Below are 15,766 nucleotides of genomic sequence, written 5' to 3'. Positions count from 1 at the left end.
CAGAGGGGAGGAGAGCAGCTCACTTCCCAACTGAGAAAGGACAAGGACAGGAGACACTGGGTACCTCTACAGACACTGTTCCAGCTGGGCAAATAAAGCTGGCAGCACCCTGGCATCCAAAATTGGGAGCTTCACTCTGGGGGAATAAAAAATTGGACAGTTTATTAAGAGAAGTTTCAGTGCAGAGATTTCACTTTCAGGAATGGCAGAAGTGGCAAAAGAAAGTCTTTCTGGCCCTTCCTGAAAAGCCCCAAGCCAAGTCCTTGGGACTGCAGTAACCTGAGCAAACGTGTGCCCAGCCAGAACAGCCCCTGGGAGCTGTGCCCACTGCTGACAAACCCACTGCCCACGGGCACTCCTGCCTGAACAAGGGCAGTGCCCAGCCAGCCCTGGCCTTGAGGCAGAGGAGCACAAAGGAGGGCACACTGGGGAGGAAGCAGGGCTGGCACACTGGGGAGGAAGCAGGGCTGGCACACACAGAACCTTCCCAGAACATTTCAGGGGAAATGAATTCCTTTGCTCACTGCTGAGTATTGCAAAGCTCCTGCTCTGCAAACTGGGCTTGCAGAACAGTTTCAGCCCTTGTGGTTCATGAACAGGATCAGGTCTGGGCTCGGTCCCAAGGACCCAGGTTTGGTTCCAAATGTCACTCGGTCCCCCTGGGACAAGAACAGTGGCACACACGGACTCAACAGCCCTGCACAAGCCCAGGAGTGGGGGGGAAATATCCTTGAGAGCACTGCTGGATTGCAAAAAGAAGTCAGTCACATCAACTCTGTAAAAAACAAAAAAGAGAAGCCAAAATAAATAACTGTAGACAGGGTATTAAACACCTTGAGAATAGCAATAAGAAAAAAGAATAAAGGCATCTATTTGAAGTACAAAGAGTTTGGGAGACACCATTTCTTTGCCATGAAGCCTTTATTTTGTTGGCTCTTCTATAGTTAGAATCCAAACCTTACCCTCCCACAAAAAGCAGAAAACCTCTTCAGAGAGTTAGGAGATGGAGTCAGTTTGGATTAATGGGCAGAATATCTCTGGAGACAAAATAAAGCAGAGAAAATAACCCCATCCTCACCAGCAGAGCTGCCTCCCCACTGCCTGCCCCTGGAGACTTGCTCTGGGGGTGACCAAGCCTGAAGTCCCCTGCCTAGTCCTGGGCAATACTTCCTGGGGACCACAGCACCTCTGAGTTCCTAAAAATATCACAGGTTGGGCAGGTGCTTGGATTTTGTCTGGATTAACTCCCCCCTTCCTTTCCATGTGCTGCCCTACTCACTCTAATGGTGCTTGTACTCCCTGACCCATTCCCTCCCCCATCCAACCATCCCTTTGCCCTCTCTGACAAGGACAGTGGCTCCAGGTGTTCTGCCACGCTCCCAGGGCACAGGGGGGGACTGTGGAGCCACCCTCGAGGGGGGAAACGTGCCCTGCCTGCCCTGCCCAGGGAAAGGGAACTGCCCCCAGTGTTCCCCAGCACAAGGCCCCCTTGGGAATATCCCCTGCAATGGGACACTCAGGACAGCAACAAGCACTGCACGAGGCTGCTCTGGCACAGCACCAATTTTAGCCTCAGCTTTTCTCTGGACCACTGCACTTTGTTTGCCACCTCATCCTGCAGTCAGAACTTGCTGCCCTTGCAACCTTTCAGGGTGACCATAAATCACAGAGGCCTCTGCTCCAGCACCCACAAGGGCCTGAACCATCTGACAGGATCCATTTTTCCAGGGAATTCAAAGCTCCACCTGAGGACCAGGGTCTTTTCTCACCCATCCCTGTGCTGGAGCTTGGCCTCCATCTCACTCTGCTCTCAGTTCCCTCCATGGTTGAACACTGGCAGCCCTGGCCCTGGGTGGAGCTCGGCATCCTGATCCCATCCCTCCTGGCCCCGGACCCGCTGGCTCAGCAATGGGGGGCCCTCCATTGCCAAGGGCACGGGCCCGGCGGGGCTCACGGGGGAGCAGGAGGTCGAAGGCTCCATCCCTGCTGCTACAACCTTCCAGCACTACAGCCAACAGAGGGGCCTCTCCAGCCCTGCCTCCCAAGGCATCCTGAACAAACCCAGCCCAGCTCCACAGGACAAACTGCTCCCTCTCTGCCCAGTCCAGTCTAATCCCACAGGCTCCCAGGTCATGCAGGACAACTGCCCAGGGGATCAGAGACTCCAGTCCATCTCTTCCTAGCACAGGTTTGGGTGAGTTTGGCAAACAGACAAACTCAGGAATCACCCAATGTTTTCCCAGCTTAACCCCTGTCACACCAAACACCTGAACACTGCCAGTCCTTCATTCTCCCTCTCTTGGGTTAAGGACTGAGCAAGTTGGACCTGTGTCTGAGCAGGACAGGTGCAAACCAAATGCTGGGGACTGGAACACACACCTGGCACTCCTGCAGCTCTCACAGTCACATTCCAGAGAAAACAGCCAATTGGACCCTCACTGCTCATTTCTTAATCCCAATCCCACACTGTTTTGGCACTTGGAGCACCACTTTTAGCACCCAATTCCAGCCCAGTAGAGAGCTCCATGTCCAGCAGGGACAGGGACCCCTGGGATACTCTCAGCAATGCCTGAATCCATGGCAGGGACCTTGCTTTGAGCTCCCCAGGGCCGGGCACCCCGAGGATCTCCCCGAATAATCCTTTCGGTGCGCGCTGGAGTCCTCGGGGTGCCCCAACCCGGGGGGCACCAACAGCACTGTCCCTCCAGGGGGCCAATTTGGTCCCAAACTGCAGGGGGATCTTGCCTGTGTCCCAGACTGGTCCGGGGATCTGAGGCCCTTCCCGAGAAAATCTCGGTGCCGGCGTGAAGGGCCAGAGATCCCTTGGAGCCACGGGAGAGCAGGCACAGAGTCCCTCCTGGGGGCCAATTCTGCTGCCTGAAATCAGCTCTCCAAAGAAGTCTCTGAGACTCAGCTGGTGAATTTTAGAAGCCAGGCATTCCCTGCTTACAAAACCCTGCCATCATCCCAGCCCCACGGGTGTCCTGGCAATCAGCTCCCAAAGGGCACACGGAGGGGTCTCCACTGCAGCTGATGGGAGGGGTCAGCATTACAGGAGGGTTCATTTTCCTTCCCTGCATTCCTGTTCCACATTCAGGACATTCCCAACACCTGTTACCATAAACACAAACCTTTATAAGGTCTCTGAGGGGCTCCATCGGGGTCTCTGGTGGTCCCCTGTGCCTGCAGCCCCCAGAGTTCTCAGGGACCACCTTAGCAACTTCAACACAACTCACCTGGTTGTGGAGGAATTTGGTGCTGCTTGGCTGCTGCCTCAGTTCCCTTCATTCTTTCTTTACTTTGCTTGCTCAGTCCCTTTAAGTTCCTTGGCTCAGCTCCATGCAGTTTCTAGGGAACATCCCACTGCAAAAACTACCAGTTCTTGGTACATCTCCAAACTCAGACATCAGGGAGTGAGGCAGAAATCAACTAATCCAGGGCACTACCTACCAATATTGGGACAAAACTACCAGAACATTCCATGGCCTTCCTTGGCAAATCAACCCCAAACAGCTCAGACACAAACAATAACCTGCACACTACAACAATCTGGCACTGCTGGTTCAACCCGGCCAAGGCAGTTGGGAAATTACACAAGGTCAACTTTCTTCCAAGTTCCAGTTAGGATACAAAAATCAGGGAGATCACAGACTCCCCTGTACAGTTTTATTCTGAGCAGAGAAGGAAACCAAAGCCATCCCCAGGGCTGCAACAGCTCAGGTTCCCAAAAACACCCAGGGGCTGTGCTGGGGCTTTTGGCTGCCCTGGAGCACAGGCAGGAACACGATGTCACCACCCCACAGGCACAGCTGAGAACCCAAAGAGCAGCCACACCAGCAGCTCCTGCCAGCCCTGCTGGGCTGGGCCTTGGGGAGGAAGGGCACTGGCCTTGCTTCCTGCCTAGCAGCAAAGAGCCTCCTTGCTGAGCACCTCTCCTGCCAAGGGCATCAGCTCAGATGGGAAGTTCAGCAATTGCAACATCTTGCACTGAGAAAGATCCCTGTTCCCTGGCAATCTCTTTCCAACTGAACTCAGAAGTACACACTAGAAGTTCAAGTGTTGCCAAAACTTCCGTACAAGAATCTCTGACACTCAGCTGGTGAGTTTTAGAAGCCAGGCAATCTTCTATTCCAATGCTCTTGAATCATTCCAGCCCACCAGGTGCCCTGGCAACCCACTCCCAAAAGGGCACACACAGGTGTCTCCACTGCAGCTGATAGGGCAGCATTACAAGTGGATTTATTCTCCTTCCCTGCATTCCTGTTCCACATTCAGGACAATCCCAACACTCATCACCACACACACCTACCCTTAGAAGGTTTCCAAGGAGCTTCACCGAGGGCCTTCCCAGGTCTGCTCTGTCTGGAGTCCTCCAAGTCCTCAGTGCCTGCCTGAGGAACCTCAACACAACTCACCTGCTTACACAGCAACTTGGTGCTGCTTGGCTGCTGCCTCACTTCCCTTCTTCCTTCTTTCTTCACCTCCCTTGCTTGGTCCCTTTCAATCCCTGGGCTCAGCTCTGGGCAGTTTCCAGGCTCCATCCCACTGCAAAAAGGATCAGCCCCTGTTACATCTCAACACTCACATATCATTCCCCCTTTTTTCTTGACACTGGGCCATCAGGCCAGTGTCTCCTTATTTAAAGCACAGTTTGACTCCTCAGTGACAACACCTGACAGCCCTGAATCCTAACACAGGCTGAGACACAAACACGGATGGGAACTCTGAAGGATCCACTTTGTTCTGCTCACCAATCAAAAGGAGCTTTCTGAACTCAGGAAGAAGAGACCCCAGGTCCTTGTTCTGCAACTTTACCTGCTATAAATGTGACCCACAGGACCTGGAAAGGCCCTTCCCACTTCCCCTGCAGGGCTGGCAGTGCCACCACTGGACACGGCCCCAGGGGCTGGGCAGGAACGGAGGGGCTGGGGCGTCCAATCCATCGGCCCAGGCGGCACCAGGAGTTCCTGCAGTTCCTGAGGGGAGAGCCTCAAGCCAACAAAGGATTAGGAACAGCATTTGAAACTTTAATAGGTATATCTCCTGGAAGATGGGGAGTTGGACAAGGCCTGCTGGGGCAACAAGGACACACTCAAGGCTGTCTATTCAAAGGATCTACCAGCACTCAAAGCTATTACTACCCTTCTGTCAGGGGGAACTCAGCAAACTCTGTTTGCCAAGAGCCTCCAGGAGGATTTCCAGCTTTTGGGGCTCCCTTTTAACCATTTTTCCCATCACTGTAGCTGGGACTCTCACCTGCCCTACAGGGGGAACAGCCCACAAAGTTCCCCATCAGGGATGCCATTAACTCAAAGTCCCTTCTCAGGGGGGTCACTGCACCCCTTGGCCTTTCTTTGCCCTCCCCACCAAAGATGCTTCCAACAGTTCTGACACATCTGGTAGACCCAGAGCTCTCCTCAGGGAATGCTTCAGCTGCTTAAAGGCTGCCCTTGCACCATCCAGCCAAGGCAGCAAATGCTTACAGGCTGTTCTTAAAAGTTTGCAGAACAGACTTACCACACATGCAGAGGGAGCAATCCAGAGTCCAGCCCGTCCCACCATTCCCAGGAAGGCAGTTCAGGGGCTGGCTGGGGCTCAGGGAGGAGTCACGGGGCTTCTCTTCTTCCTGCCCGCTTGCCCCATTTTCTCCTGCAAAAGCAAAGGTTTCTTGGCTTTCCTTGCTCAAGGAGAGGCAGCAAAGGCCATCTTTGCAATCTAATCCTGGAAACTACTCCAGGCTGTCATTTCAGGGGGTTCTCTCAGGTCCTGCACTAATCAATCCCCTTGGCCATTGGTTTTCTTGGCAGGTTCTGGCATTCACCTTCTACAAGCAAACCAGGAGGAGCAAATTCAGCTGTTCCTGCAACCAATCCAAGCTGCCATTCTGATTTTAAAGGATACTGGCTTGGCCTTACCAGGAGAGATCCCACATCAGGGGTAATACCTACAGGTTCTGCCCTCTTCCACTCTCCTGCAGTTCCACTGGCCCACACCACAGGAACAACTGCAGCTGCCACTTCAGTCGGGGCCTTGCTGCTGACAGGAGTTATTCCCTGCACAACAAGAGCTGCTGCTTGGACACATTTAGTTTCAGCAATTACAGAGTCAATAGTCCCAGTTTTCAATTCCATTTCTGCCTCAACTTTTCCAGTCCATCTCTTCCTAGCACAGGTTTGGGTGAGTTTGGCAAACAGACAAACTGAGGAATCACCCAATGTTTTCCCAGTTTAACCCCTGTCACACCAATCACCTGAACAGTGCCAGTCCTTCATTCTCCCTCTCTTGGGTTAAGGACTGAGCAAGTTGGACCTGTGTCTGAGCAGGACATGTGCAACCCAAATGCTGGGGACTGGAACACACACCTGGCACTCCTGCAGCTCTCACCATTACATTCAAGAGAAAACAGCCAATTGCATTTCTTCTGTGCCACAACAACATCATTCCACACCTCTCACTGCCAGTGCTCCACTTCTCCAACAGCTTCAGTGGCAACAGAATTTGTCCTGAAGGCACAGAGGCTCCTTTTGGGAGCACCACGACCCATGTAGACTGTAGCACTGGAATTCCATCTCCTGGACAAGCTGGGAGAAGCAGGGAAGAAAACCAGGACCTTACAGGTCTATTGGGGGCACCTCTTCATCCAACAGCAGCTCCAAGAAAGGTACTGAGTCAACACCTCACCAAAGACACAGGAAAACAAGTGCCAACACCTTGAAAATCACTTCAGTTTTCAACTGATAAAGCAAAACAAACAACAACAACAAAAAGCTTTTCAGACACTTGGGAAGAGTCCATCCCACTTTAACCAGTGTGTGGGACTCGTTCCCAGCCTCCTGAGATTCATTTCCCACCTCACTGGGGCTGCAGTACAGCTGGTTCTACACACACACAGGGAACTGCTGCTCCTGCATTCCAGTCTCCTGGCTCCCCTTGCAACTCCTCCAGCTGTTTGCCCAGCTCTCCAGTGCCCATTCCTTTGCCCACTGCACTTGGTCACAGCCCCAGGGCTCCCAGGGCCACCCTGGGCTCTCCCCTGCCCTGACACTCAGGGCCCTTTCCCAGCCTGACTCCATCCAGCACTGACCCAAGCTGCTGCACCTGCAATTCTCCTGCTCCTGCCCTCCCTCTGCCTGCAAAACACCCCTGCCAGCTCCTGCACCCCACCTCTTACCTCCCAGACAACAGGAGCTGCATCCTCCTGGATCCTCCAGCTGGATGCTGCTGGCTCTGGGCAGCTCCCACCCTTCAGCAGGGGATGCCAAAGGCAGCTCTGGGGACTGTCCCGAGGGCAGGGACACCCACTCTGGGTCACACCAACACTCAGCCAGCTCAGGCCTGGGCTCTTCTGCCTGCAGGGTAACAAACAGCCAAGCAGGGACACTGGGACACTCCAAGGAAACAGGGACAACAAACTCAGCAGCCTGGCACACCACAGCCCCCAAACCTGCCCAGGCTCCAGCTGCTGCACAGACCTGTGGCCACACAGGACCCAAACCCACCCCCAGCACAGACAACCCTGGGCAGGTCAAGCTGCTCATTCCCAACCACAACCAAACATCCAGTGCCACTGTCTGCCAGCCCCTGCTCCCAGCAATCCATCATCTTTCCCATTTGCTTTCTTTACAGGTCCTTCCATTCACATTCTACTATCAAACCATGATCAGCAAATTCAGCTGTTACTAGAACCAATCCAGCTTGGCTTCCCAATTTTGAAGGATACTGGGTTTGCCTTACCAGGAGAGACTCTGCCTTAGGAATAATTCTTAGAGGTTCTGCCCTTGTCCATTTTCTTGGAATTCCACTGGCCCACACCACAGGAACAACTGCAGCTGCCACTTCAGTCGGGACCTTGCTGCTGACAGGAGTTATTCCCTGCACAAGAGCTGCTGCTTGGACACATTTAGTTTCAGCAATTACAGTTTGAATATCCCCAGTTTTCCAATTCATTTCTGCCTCAACTTTTCCACTCAATCTCTTCCTAGCAGAGGTTTGAGCAAGTTTGGCAAATAAACAACCTTAGGAATCCCCAATGTTTTCCCAGTTTAACCCCTGTCACACCAATCACCTGAACACTGCCAGTCCTTATTTCTCCCTCTATTATGTTAAGGACTGAGGACAGTCTGACCAGGACACGTGCAATAGTCAGACTACTGTGTCTGACCAGGACATGTGCAAACCAAATGCTGGGGACTGGAACACACACCTGGCACTCCTGCAGCTCTCACAGTCACATTCCAGAGAAAACAGCCAATTGGACCCTCACTGCTCATTTCTTAATCCCAATCCCACACTTCTTTGGCACCTGGAGCACCACTTTTAGCACCCAATTCCAGCCCAGTAGAGAGCTCCATGTCCAGCAGGGACAGGGACCCCTGGGATACTCTCAGCAATGCCTGAATCCATGGCAGGGACCTTGCTTTGAGCTCCCCAGGGCCGGGCACCCCGAGGATCTCCCCGAATAATCCTTTCGGTGCGCGCTGGAGTCCTCGGGGTGCCCCAACCCGGGGGGGCACCAACAGCACTGTCCCTCCAGGGGGCCAATTTGGTCCTAAACTGCAGGGGGATCTTGCCTGTGTCCCAGACTGGTCTGGGGATCTGAGGCCCTTCCCGAGAAAATCTCGGTGCCGGCGTGAAGGGCCAGAGATCCCTTGGAGCCACGGGAGAGCAGGCACAGAGTCCCTCCTGGGGGCCAATTTTCCAGCCTGAAATCAGCTCTTCAAAGAAGCCTCTAAGACTCAGCTGGTGAGTTTAAGAAGCCAGGCATTCCTTGCTAACAACACCCTGCCATGATCCCAGCCCCACGGGTGTCCTGGCAATCCGCTCCCAAAGGGCACACGGAGGGGTCTCCACTGCAGCTGATGGGAGGGGTCAGCATTACAGGAGGGTTCATTTTCCTTCCCTGCATTCCTGTTCCACATTCAGGACAATCCCAACACTTATCACCACACACACCTACCCTTAGAAGGTTTCCAAGGAGCTTCACCGAGGGCCTTCCCAGGTCTGCTCTGTCTGGAGTCCTCCAAGTCCTCAGTGCCTGCCTGAGGAACCTCAACACAACTCACCTGCTTACACAGCAACTTGGTGCTGCTTGGCTGCTGCCTCACTTCCCTTCTTCCTTTTTTCTTCACCTCCCTTGCTTGGTCCCTTTCAATCCCTGGGCTCAGCTCTGGGCAGTTTCCAGGCTCCATCCCACTGCAAAAAGGATTAGCCCTTGTTACATCTCAACACTCACATATCATTCCCCCTTTTGCCTTGACACTGGGCCATCAGGCCAGGGTCTCCTTATTTAAAGCACAGTTTGACTCCTCAGTGACAACACCTGACAGCCCTGAATCCTAACACAGGCTGAGACACAAACACGGATGGGAACTCTGAAGGATCCACTTTGTTCTGCTCACCAATACAAAGGAGCTTTCTTAACTCAAGAATAACATACCCCAGGTACTTGTTCTGCAACTTTACCTGCTATCAATGTGATCCACCAGACCTGCAAAGGCCCTTCCCACTTCCCCTGCAGGGCTGGCAGTGCCACCACTGGACACGGCCCCAGGGGCTGGGCAGGAACGGAGGGGCTGGGGCGTCCAATCCATCGGCCCAGGCGGCACCAGGAGTTCCTGCAGTTCCTGAGGGGAGAGCCTCAAGCCAACAAAGGATTAGGAAGAGCATTTTCAACTTCAATATGTATATCCCCTGGAAGATAGGGAGGTGGACAAGGCCCACTGGGGCAACAAGGACACACTCAAGGCTACCTATTAAAAGGTAATAGGCCAGAGATCCCTTGGAGCCACGGGAGAGCAGGCACAGAGTCCCTCCTGGGGGCCAATTCTGCTGCCTGAAATCAGCTCTGCAAAGAAGCCTCTAAGACTCAGCTGTGAGTTTTAGAAGCCAGGCATTCCTATACACTGTGAGATATTTTAAGGCTTATCTGACTGAAAAACATAAAGCTTTTATCATGGACACCTGACCTCCCACAGACAGCTCCTTTCCCCTTTCAGTACAAAATTATTTTCATGGAATCACTCAATAGGAAGTGCCCAGGAACCCCAGACTGTGCTTTTCAGAACAGAAAATAAACAGAAGAAAGGAGTTTTGCACAAGTGTAACACACTCCAGAACAGACCTGACTTAATTTTACCCTTTGTGTTCAAATATTCCACAGAAAAGCTCCAGCAGGAGAACTGGCACATTCCCAAGAGTATCCTGGAAGTCCCTTCCACAAGGGCTGTAGGAAAATCGCAGTTGTACGAGTCCCTTGTGCCTGCAGATGCCTGGGGATCCTCTCCATCCACCTCGTGCTCTCCCAACAGCAGAAAGGGTGCTGAGACAGGAGGAAGGAAACCTTTAGCATAAAGCTGGGGAGGAATCTAAAGCTTCCTTTCCTGGGGAGCTTTGTGAAGTCTGCAGATGAGAAAGGGAAAATTTGCATCTCCTTTGGTGCAGGTGTCAACAGAGGCTGAGACTTTTTGCCTTTTTCAGACAACTGTGCCCTTTTTGGCTCCCTGGCAGCTCCAATGGCACCAGAACCCCCTTCCTGCACACCCACGGCTGTCACACACAGGCACCCACACACCTTTGCTCCAGCCCACACGGGGCCAACATTTCCTCACCCTGGACATCCCAAGGGCAGTATTTTTGCTAGAGAGCACAGCAACCCCCCTGTCCTTGCAAACTGGCTCCCTGCAAAACAGGAATCATTTTTCCTGGACACTTCCCCCACAGACAAGGTCTTTTCAAACTGCTGTCGTGCCACCAAACCTGCTCAGGGTCCCTCCCAGCTTCTGCCTGTCCTTGCATTTAAAGGCACGGGCACATTCTACCTTCCAACAGCAAACCCAGCTCCTCCCGGGCAGTACAAGCCCTGCTCTTACCTGGACAGACTCCCGGGCTCGGCACAGCTGTGGCTCATGGAGCAGCTTCCCAAGGCCCTTCTCTCTCCCCGCAGGAAGCACAACTCGCCTCCGCCCCAGGGGAAACCACGAGCGAGGCTGCAAATGAACACAGAACGAGTAAAAAGCATTAACGCAGCACAAAAAAACCAAATTAAAGCAGTCTTTGCCTCATAACTCTGCACGGGGAAAGGGTTTGGGATCCCAAAGCAAAACCTGAGACACCCAGAGAGCACCAGCCCCGCAGCCCGGCCACGGCTACCCCCGGGGTCACCCGGCACGTAAGGGGCTTACCCGGCTCCTGCTGCCCAGCACAAGGCGCCCCTAAACGCCCCCCGGCTCCCCCGGTCCATAACCCAGCGAACAAGGCGCTCTCCCCTCCGCAGCCCGGGCAGCAGCAAGGCCGCACCCTCAGCCCTCACACACAACCGCCCGCACCTGCCCCGCCCGCCCTTTATACCGCGGGCCGGCAGCGCTGCCCAATCAGCATCGAGCGCCGCCGCCCAATCCCAGCCCGCCCGGCCCTGCGGCCCCGCCCCGCCCGCTCAGCCCGGCCCCGCCCCCCGTTCCCTCAGCGCGGCTCCCGCCGCCGCCGCAGCCCCGGCGGGCGCTGCTGGGGCCGGGGAAGGGCGGTGGGAGCTCCGCGGTCACGGCCCGGCCGGGAGCTCTCCCGGGACAAGGGGAGCGAGGCGGGCAGCGGGGGCGGCGGCGTTCTTGGGGGCGGGCAGGGCGGGGCCGAGCGGCGGGGCCGGCGCGAGCCGGGGGGCGGGCCTGGGCGGGTCGAGGGGCGGGGCCGGCGCGATCCCGCGGCGCTTCGCTCTGGGCTCTGGGGCTGTTCCGGGCTGGTTTTGGGTGCGGGTTTGGGGCACTGCGCACACCCTGCCCTGGTCACAGCCCCGCCCCAGCTCCCTGCACTCCCCGCACCCCTTGCTCAGCTCCGCGGGGATTTGTGCCTCCTCTGAAGGTGGCAAATGTCTGCAAAGCCAGTCGGGAAGCCAGAGAGCTGCAGCCCCCGGGCCCCGCCGCGGCTTCCCCGCCCTCCCCCGGCCCCTCCCGCCCGTCCCGCCCCGCAGCGCCGCTCCCGCTGCCGCCCTCGAACCCAAGGAACGAACCCCGTGCCCCCGGCACAGGCCGGTCCCTCCCCGGCAGCCTCGGCAGCGCCGGGAGCGGCCGCAGCCCCCAACGCCGGGCGGGGCGCGCCGGGAGGGGCCGCGCGGGGCGGGGGCGGGTCCCGCGGCTGCGACCCCGCGGGGAAGGGACCCCCGGGCCGGGCCCGTCCGGCACCGCCGCTGGCCCTGCTCGGCCACCGCCCCTCGCCCACAGTTTTAACGTTATAGAGCCAAGTTTAATCCCGAGCGCTGCAGGCTCCCACGTGCAGGGATTTCCATAGACTTGTTATTTTTCTCTTTTTAATGACCACGTTGCTAAAGTCAGGGAAATACAATCAGCATTCCCTAAACACCATCACTTCTACATCCACCTGTGATCAGGGGCCGATGGGCAGCAGCCTGCCCTGGATGGGCTGCAGGGATGCTGTGAAGGCCACTGTGCCCCAGGTTTGAAGGACTCTGGCCATGATCCCCGGCCCGTGGGCAGAGAGCCCAGAGCCAAGGGGAACTCCAGCCAGCTGCAGGCAGATGTTACTCCGTCCCCGTGCCGGGGGTGGGGACGAAGGTGCCCTTCCCCGTTCGGAAGTGGAAGTCGTCCCCTGTGCAGAGCCCGCTCTGATCCTCGGCCTCGTGGGAGCCAATTCCCTTGTCCCAGCCCACTTCCTGCAGAGAAGAAAGGGAAAGATTGCACATAAGGGAGACATTCTTCCCTGGGAGGGTGGGGAGGTGGCCTGGCACAGAGAAGCTGTGGCTGCCCCATCCCTGCAAGTGGCCAAGGCCAGGCTGGATGTCTATTAGAAGGTGTCCCTGCCTGTGGCAGGGGATGGAAGGAGATGATCCCTGAGATCCTTTCCAACCCAAACCACTCCAGGATCCCCGGATGATTCCACACTCTCTCTCTGCATTTATTTGGCATCATTTCCTCTCAAAAACAACATCTCCAATTTAGTTGATTGCTAAAGCCATCATTTTAAAATCTTCCCAGGAATAAAAAGGGACCAGAAAACACACAGAAATCATTCCTGCACCCACCAAATCATTAGGAATTGGAACCCGATTCCCTCATCTCCGTCCTTGTTTTTCTTGGTTGGAAAAGCTGCTGATCCCCACTGGCTATTTTCAGGCTGCTTTTCTTCCACAGCTCCTTTCTCCCGGCTGAAACCTCCTGGCACATTCAGGGCTTATCTGGAGGGAAGCCCCTCTGAGGTATTTCCTCTCGTGGCAATTCTGTGGGATGAAGAAGTAAAAAAAGCACATCAAGAGCTCCTCCTCCCCCCTTCCTTCACAAACGCCCTCCCAGTTTGTCCTTGGCAGCTCCATCCCCCCGGCACCTGAACAGGAGCACACAAAATGCATTGAAGCCAAACAGAAAATGACAAACCAGAAAAAAAAAAAGAGCCAAAAGAAATGCTCTGCCTGCCTTGGTACGCCCTCTGCTTGATCATTCCAAAGGAGATTCTCCACAGATCAGAAGCAATTACCAACCATTTGTCCTCTGTAACAAATGAACAACTTGGGTTTCTGCTGAGGGGCTGGACATGTCCAGTGAGGGTTCAGGGTCTGGTGGGTTGTTTATGGTGGATCCTGACCGGCCCAGGCCAAACCCAACCACCCCCATTGCTGCTCCATCCCACATGGAGAATATTGATACTGTATAGAAATACTCCCCTTCCCTGCTACTTCATCCTTCCTTACACATCCGTGGAGCAGGTTTTCTCCACCCTTTGTTCCCAGCAACAGCTCTCCAGCCCGAACCCCAGCTCCCACAGACACAAACTAAACCCACCTAAGGCAATGGTTCCATCAGCACCTGGAATTCCAAGCTCCCCGTTCCCTGCAATGCTCATCCCAACACTCACAGCAATCTCACCTCAGCCCACAGGCCCTCTGTCCTCACAGGGAAACGCAGCCCACTCGGACACAGCTCTGGCACCGTGTTTCCTCTCATTCCTGGTCTCCTGCAAACCCCCAGGGAAATCCAATCCCTCAGACCCTGCAGCCCTGGACAGGAGGGGAACTGGAGTTTGACCCGGATCCTGGTGCCCTGGACAAGTGTGTTCCCAGGAGCACAGGCCCATGGCTCCATCCAGCCCATCCACCCCTCCTTTCCCCCCAGGGAGTCCCAAACCCTCCCCCAGCTCCCCTGGGCTGTCCCCCGGCCCAGCCCAGCTCCAGGCTCTCCCCCAGCGCTGTGTCAGCCCCAGCCCTGGCAGAGCTGCAAAGCTCAGCCCCCCGGGCTCCTGAACCCCCAAGCCAAGGCTCGGGCTCACCAACGGGGACCCACCTGCCCCACTCAGCACAGCCCAACCCCACAGCTCGGGGACCCCACGCTCACCCGGCCCTTCGCCCCTTCCTCTCCACCCTTCCCAGCACGGCAAGGACCAGCCTGCAGTGGGAAACAGAGCCAGTGCCCAGGGAGCAAATGCCAACAGGCAGGAGGAGAGAAACGTGTCCCTCTGACTTACCCCACCCCACAGGCAGCACCAGGAGCCCCCAGCGCCGGTCGGTGGGGCTGGAGCCTGTTGCTTTGGCTGCTCACACCCCAACACATCTGGCATTGCTGGACCCAAGTCAACGATTTTCCCTGTCCTGAAAGAGAGGAGAAAAAGAGAATTAAGTGCACCGGGGAAGTCAAAGGCTCTTGGCTTTCACCCTTCTCTTCTGATTACTCACCACAGGCGTTTCTTCCCTAAAACCTGCTCTTACGCTCCAACCCCCGCCCCGGCCGATCCCCGGCCACTGCCCTGCCCGGCGGCCCCGAGCGCTCCAGGCCCGGCCCGGCCAACGCCTCGCTCTGCGCAGGCGCCGCTTCCCAGCCCGCCCCGACCGCCGGGCGCCGCCTCGCAGTCGCCGCCTGGCGGACACGGCCGGGAACGGCACTGCAGCCGCGCCCCCCCCCTTGCGAGACCCGCGGCGCCTTTCGCGAGGACGGGCCTTTCTTCCCTAAAACCTGCCCTTCCCCAGGAAAAGCTGGGCAAGTCACAGAGTTGCTGTTTTTATCCCGGCTTCTCAAAGGACTTCTCTCCTCCGGCGGCAGCAGCAGCAGCACCGGGCTGTTCTGCCTCTTGCTCCCCTCTCATTTGGACCCCAACGGTGAGGAACAAGCGGGCGGGCGGTGACTGCCTGGAGTCCTGCGCCTGCGCGGCGCGCCGCGGCGCCGAGAGGGGGCTGCTAGCGCCGGTGCCTGCCGCCGCCCGCGAACCCGCCGCCCGCGCCCGGCGCCGCCGAGCGCCCCGCCCCGTCCCCACAGCGGGAAACGGCGCGGCGAGACGGCGCTGCGGGCGCGGGGCGGGGGTCCGGGGCAGGGCGGAGGTCAGGCACCAGGAAAAACGCCTCTCTGAGGCGAGGGGGCCTCTTGCCGCCATCTTGAGTGTGGCCGGGCTAAGTTCCGGTCCTGGCGGCGCCATCTTGAGTGTGGCCTCGGGGCGACTTCCGGGCCGGGGCCGCCATCTTTGTGTACGGCCTTGGAGGACTTCCGCTGCTGGCGCCGCCATCTTTGTGTACGGCCTCGCAGCACTTCCGGTCCGGGTGGTGCGCCATCCAAAACAGCCCGGTCGCTCTCTACTTCCGGTGCCCCGCTTTACCCGGACAACGACCCTCGCTAATTTCTGCGCTTTCGCCCCAAAAATCTTCACCTTATTCCCCCCGCGCACACCCCGGGAGAGACGGGAGACCGCAGCTCCCGCCGTGCCGCCGGAGCCGGCCCTCAAGTCGAGCGGGGAGCGCTGCAGCGGCACACGAGCCACTGCGCATGCGTCGCCGCTTGCCCTA

At 56.6% G+C, this 15,766-nt stretch overlaps 2 long non-coding RNA genes across 3 annotated transcripts in view; both read right to left on the bottom strand.

Moving 5' to 3' along the window:
- LOC135408630 (uncharacterized) overlaps positions 1-10,129 on the bottom strand; it is a 154,986-nt gene extending 144,857 nt beyond the window's left edge. Inside the window, exons 1-6 of the long non-coding RNA XR_010427729.1 lie at positions 9,463-10,129; positions 9,063-9,192; positions 7,172-7,852; positions 5,518-5,649; positions 4,816-4,989; positions 4,416-4,545 (exon numbers count right to left, since the gene is read on the bottom strand). This is a non-coding gene — a long non-coding RNA (uncharacterized LOC135408630). The remainder of the gene's footprint in view (positions 1-4,415; positions 4,546-4,815; positions 4,990-5,517; positions 5,650-7,171; positions 7,853-9,062; positions 9,193-9,462) is intronic.
- Positions 10,130-12,278: 2,149 nt separating this feature from the next.
- Positions 12,279-14,908, bottom strand: LOC135408632 (uncharacterized). Of its 2 annotated transcripts, none has more exons than XR_010427731.1 (5): positions 14,669-14,908; positions 14,461-14,584; positions 13,866-13,996; positions 13,028-13,222; positions 12,279-12,658 (listed from the first exon to the last, which is right to left on the bottom strand). It is a non-coding gene; the product is annotated as an uncharacterized LOC135408632 (long non-coding RNA). The 2 variants fall into 2 exon arrangements; XR_010427732.1 differs by having other exon boundaries at positions 13,866-13,953; positions 14,669-14,907.
- Positions 14,909-15,766: the final 858 nt, after the last annotated feature.

The sequence above is a fragment of the Pseudopipra pipra genome, unplaced genomic scaffold, assembly GCF_036250125.1.
Source record: "Pseudopipra pipra isolate bDixPip1 unplaced genomic scaffold, bDixPip1.hap1 HAP1_SCAFFOLD_54, whole genome shotgun sequence".
Classification (NCBI taxonomy): Eukaryota; Metazoa; Chordata; class Aves; order Passeriformes; family Pipridae; genus Pseudopipra; species Pseudopipra pipra.
Note: the sequence above shows the minus strand (reverse complement) of the source record. Positions and strands in the feature narration are given on the sequence as shown.